The sequence below is a fragment of the Narcine bancroftii genome, chromosome 7 (genome assembly GCF_036971445.1).
Source record: "Narcine bancroftii isolate sNarBan1 chromosome 7, sNarBan1.hap1, whole genome shotgun sequence".
Lineage (NCBI taxonomy): Eukaryota > Metazoa > Chordata > Chondrichthyes > Torpediniformes > Narcinidae > Narcine > Narcine bancroftii.
In genome coordinates, this window is record NC_091475.1 from 158,675,790 (window position 1) to 158,681,300 (window position 5,511).

At 38.9% G+C, this 5,511-nt stretch overlaps 1 long non-coding RNA gene across 1 annotated transcript in view; it reads left to right on the forward strand.

Annotated features, from left to right (window-relative positions):
• The window catches only part of LOC138740063 (uncharacterized), a 695,594-nt gene that overhangs the window by 316,593 nt on the left and 373,490 nt on the right, over positions 1-5,511 (forward strand). The gene's annotated exons all lie outside the window — the stretch shown is intronic.

Below are 5,511 nucleotides of genomic sequence, written 5' to 3' on the forward strand. Positions count from 1 at the left end.
AGTTATTGATGAGTATTAGAGCAGGGGTGTCAAACTCAAATTCACGGAGGGCCAAAATTAAAAACTTGGACTAAGTCGAGGGCCGAACTAAATATTTATTGAAAATTTTCAACAACATCTGCCTGTTTTCTCTTCTTTCAGCATATGTAATGTTAAACTTTTTCTTATTAAAATAAATGTTTAATAATAGTTTTGGATAAACTCTTTCCAGAAGCATTAACAAATGAGAAATAAAATATTCAATAAATAATATTTCTCTATAGAGGATTTGTCAAATGTTGCTAGTGTGCTGTCGAATAGTAAAATCTGAGGGCTATTGCGAATGTGGGAGAATAACATGATTCCTGAAACAATCAAATGGGTGACTGATTGTGGGCATGAACTCTAGCTGGGTTATTTGCCATGGCCTTTTTCTATTGGTACAGATATCCTTTGATTTACACACTTTTCAAGTTTTATGCCTAATGAGCTTGTATCCAGTTGCAGGACCATTTTTAACCAGGAATATATTTATCACTGTGACATGAAACTATTGGAAGATCGTTTTATCCTGAGATTAAAGTTCATAATACTTACTCAGGCCTGTGTGCGGGAGGGCGGGGTTTGCGGGCGATCGGATTGGACAACGACAGTGCGGGGGCATCGGCTCTCGCTGCAGGGCAGCATCTCGGCGGATCAGTGGCCCCGTCACCGTGAGTTGCGGATCGGCCTGCGGCAGGAAGGGGGAGTGGGCAACGGTCCTGGCGAAGTCAGGCCCGAGGCCTCCGGTTCCGGGCTGGGAAGCGGCCTTGGCTTCCCCTGACACCGGCCAGGCCCCAAAACCAGAGTCCACGGTGAGACCCTGCAACATAAACAGAGGAGGTGGGGGCGATTAGCAGGCTGACGCCAATGCATTCTGGAATTTGTTGTATTACTGTGCATGCGCTATACTGGGGCGGCGGCCAGCGGGCCACCTCTAATACATTTTTGAAATGATCTTGCGGGCCAAATATAATTATATCCCGTGGGCCAGAGTTTGACATGTGTGTATTAGAGGGTTGTCATTCTTGGTCCACAATCTTCTCCTTTGTCTTGTCCACATTGAGACTCAAGTTGTTACTCTCACAACATTTCACGAGATTTTCCACCCCTACTCTGTTGGGTGACTCATCATTGTTGCTGATGAAGGCAAATACTGTTGTGCCATTGCAAGCTTGATGACACTTTTGAACCTGGATCTGGTGATGCAGTCATAGGTCAGTAGTGTGGACAGGAGTGAGTTGAGCACACAGCCCTGGCTTGAATGCTATGGTAATGATGGACTGCTGTAGTGAGATGTTGAAGATGTCCGTGAAACTTATGTCAATTGTTCTTTGCAGTCCTTCAGTGCCTGACCAGGTATGTTGTCGGTCCCTCCACCTTTTGTTGGTTCACCTTGGATAGGGCTCTTGTCACCTTGCAGCGTCTATGTGGGAGGAGGGTCTGTTCACCAGTAGACACGGAACTTTCTTTGGCATCATTCTGTTCTTCTCATGAAACAATGCATGGAAGGTATTCAGTTTGTCCTGAAGGGAAGCGTCATTGTCCTCAATTTGCAAGGCTGACTTGTGATCCATAATAGTCTGATCCCTTTCCACACACGCCTCCTGTCACCTGTGTTGCACAGCTGTCTATGGATCTTCTATACATACCCTCATTTTGCCTTCCGGATTACACAGGATAGTTTAGCCCTGGCTGATCTTAGTACCATCCTATTCCCTGTCTTGAAGGCAGCATTACAAGCTCTGAGAAGGGCCTGGAACTCTGCACCCAACCATGGTTTCCGGCTAGCCCAGGTTGGGAAACATTTGATTTTGGTGACATCCTCAATCCATTTGTGGGAGCATATTCAACAGTTTATTCATTTTTGAGTGAAAAAAAAATCTCCTTGGTTCTGATCTTTCCCTTCATTGGCAACAGCTTCCTGGATGCAGTCTCTCCATTCCAAATGGGATTTTCTACATTTCGGTAAAGTCCCTTCTCATTCTTCTAAACTATAGCGAATATAAGCCTAATTGTCCCAATCTCTCTTCATGCATTAGTTTTGCCATTCCCAGGAATCAATCTAGCACAGTCCTTGCATGACAAAGAACATCCTTCCTCAAGGGGAGATCAAAGTTGTACAGAATACTCAAGGCATGATCTCACCAAAGGCCTGTACAATTGCAGTAAGATATCCCTGCTCCTGTACAAAATTAAGGTCAACATAGATCAACATTGATTTTCCTTCTTAACATCCTGCTGAATCTTAATTTCCTACTCTATCCACATCTCAAGACACCTACTTCTTTCCTAATATTTTGCTGCTCAGACAATAATCTGTCTTCCCATTTTACTACCAACAGAGAAAATTGCAGATTTGTCCATATTATGCAACTTCAGCCGTACCATGAAACTTTTTCATCCCAACAATAGCAGGAGCCTCTGCATGCTCTTCATCGTTCAATCTCCCACCCTGTTTCTTGTCATCTACAAACACGTACATTAATTCAATTCCATCATCAAAATCATTACATTGTGAATAAGTGCGGTGCAGCAGTGAAATCTGTGGTACACTGCCTGCCTCTTAGAGAAAGGACTATTTATTCTGACACTTTTCTTCCTGTCTGCCAACTAGGGTAACCATGACAGTACTTTATTCCCAGTCCCATGTACTTCAATTTTACTCACTAATATCAGATGTGTGACCTCAGTGAAAGCCTCAGTCAAAATCCATCACAGTTCTGGTTCTCCCCATCTGCTCGCTTCATTACACTGTCCAAGATAACATTCCTGAAGAGGCAATATATAAAGATAACTTCTCATTAGAATTTTAACCATGCTTAAAATGCAGAAAGATGCATTTCATTTACTCAATTATGCATTGTTTGCAGTCTGATGAAAGAAATAACTCGGTGACCGATGGATCTTGTAGATTTCTGAAAGCAGAACTACTTTAATTACTGTACTTAGCAAGCCAATGGAATGCAGACATTTTGGATGGTTCCAAGGCTACCCATTGGTGGGATCAAAAACCGAATATGTTGAAATTAATTCAGCTCCAGGATATAATATCAATGTTGATTTCCTAGATTTACAATTTTTTGAGGATTCTAGGATTCTGTTAGTTATTTGTCAGTAGACATTCAACCTGATGTTGAAATATTTGGAGTGAAACATGATTGTAGTAAAAGCGCCGTGATGCTGGAGGAACTCAATTGGTCTCGTAGGGTTCATAGGAGGTAAAGATTTATTACTGGTGTTTTGTGTCTGAGCCCTTCCTGAAGGTGTCAGTAAAACAATTTCTGTGATCTACAAAATTAGCAATTTACAGTGGCTGATTAAGCTCTCCTGCATGTCTGCTGCAGCACCTGGGGCATCCCAGATTTACTCAGGGAAATTGTGCAAGCTCGACACATATAGCACTGGAGGTCAGGATTGAACCCAGGTAGCTGGAGCTGCAAGGCAATGGTTCTACAACAGTGTGCATGTTTTGCCATGACCTATGATCAATTATCAAATTGATCCATAAGGTCAATATACCAAATGGGACAATAAATTCAAAGTACAACTTTATTATTGAGATGGACATGTGAGAGCAAAATTCCCATCAATTTAATAGGGAAAGAAGTAAACCTGTAAGATATTCAAGAATTAGAATATTATGGATCTCTATTTGAATCATAGTCAAACACTTGAATAGTTTCCAATTAAAAATCTTTCAATCTCCTTTGACAGTAATTTATTGCAGTACATAAGTGCAAAGGTGGATAAGATGATACTTGATTCCTAAGAGGAGACTTATCCTGAATCTCAAGAGCAAGCAATGATAAATATAAATGAGTAAATAATGTGAGTACACCATTAATTGATCTCAAATGATGTCATGTTCATTTTCAAATGATAATGTATCACCCAAAAAAAAGACAAGCTGATAACTAAGTCATGTTATAAATGATCAAAAGTTATAACTTTTGGCATTGACTGACAAGGTTATTACAAAATAACAATAACTGAACTTGAAGATAATTCTATTTCTTCTTGAATGCATCTTATTGTAGTTAAACTGAAGAACTTACCCAAGCAACCAATGCTGTCTTTATGCTCTATCTGATTTTCTTTCAATACATCAATTAATTCTCCCTTAAAAGCTTAACTACCTTAACTGCTGCTTCTGTATTGTTACCATTTTGACAAAAAAATTATGCTGAATTTTGTGCGATTTGAAAAGAAAACTCGCATATGTATACCTTTAGTTTTAAACCTGATAAATAACCTCCTGTCATTGTGAATGACCAGTGTCATTAATACAGAAAATAGAACTGTGTATGGTTCTTGATATGATCTCATCAGTCCATCATGTATGTTTAATATACCTTTTTTTGTCAGTTCTGTTCTTGAAGTGAACCCAGAGTCTGGTTCATTTCTTCAAATACCCTGAATCATTGCTTTTAGCATATTTTGAAAATCTGTACTTTTCAACTCTCCACTCCCCTCTACCCTTCATGTTCACTTTTATTATCCAAGTAGAATAACTTGTTTGTAATAATTAACTTTTTCTGTATTTTATCAAATTCTTCATTTGTACAGCATTATTCTTTATTAACATTATCTGCAAATTCTAGCATTTATATTTCCATTTGCAAATCCATGTCACTATTTGAATTAGAGACAACACAAACATCAGCAAAGAACTCTGTGGAATCTCATTTCTGACACTGGGCTGGTCTGTTTGACCTTTCCTCTTTTTTGAATTTTTACCTATGAAAGCCTCATTCTGCTATCTGTCCCTAATTTTATACAGTTTAACTTTATCATGAGTTGACTTCATGGAAAGTCTTCTGTTACATTATCTTCAGCTTTTTTGTTCATCTTTGAATAAAAGTTTTTCATTTTCCCTTCCCAAACATTGTTAATTACTCTCTCCTTCCTGTTAAATAAAACCAGAGAATACTACAGCACAGAAACAGTCCTTTCAACTCTTCTAGTCTGTCCCAAACTATTATTCTGTCTAGTTTCACTGACCTGCACCTAGACCATATTCCTCCGTACCCTTCCCATCAGTACCTGCCTAAATTCATCTTAATTGTCAAAATTCAGCTGGCATTTTCTTCCACATGCCCACAAATCTCTGTGGAAAAAGTTTCCCTTTAATCTTTTACCCTTAACCGATGGTCCTCTAATTTTTATTTCATCTAATCTAAAATACAGGAATTATGCATTCTTCCAGCCAGTCCTGTGACAACAATTTCCTTTACTAATTAACTTTAATATAAGAGTAGTCACTTCTCTTTCTGGCTTTGTGAACTTTGTTTTATATGCATGGACTTCCCTTGTTAATTTCCCTCCCATCCTTCCACCTGAAGTACCCTTATATCATTTCTGCTTTGTTTAAAATCACTTCCTTCTTGTGCATCTTCTTCATCAACAATGATACAAAATAACTATTCAATATTCCAGATTCCTTTCATTGTTGTGTAATAATGTAGAAAATGTAATACAGTAAAACCCTGG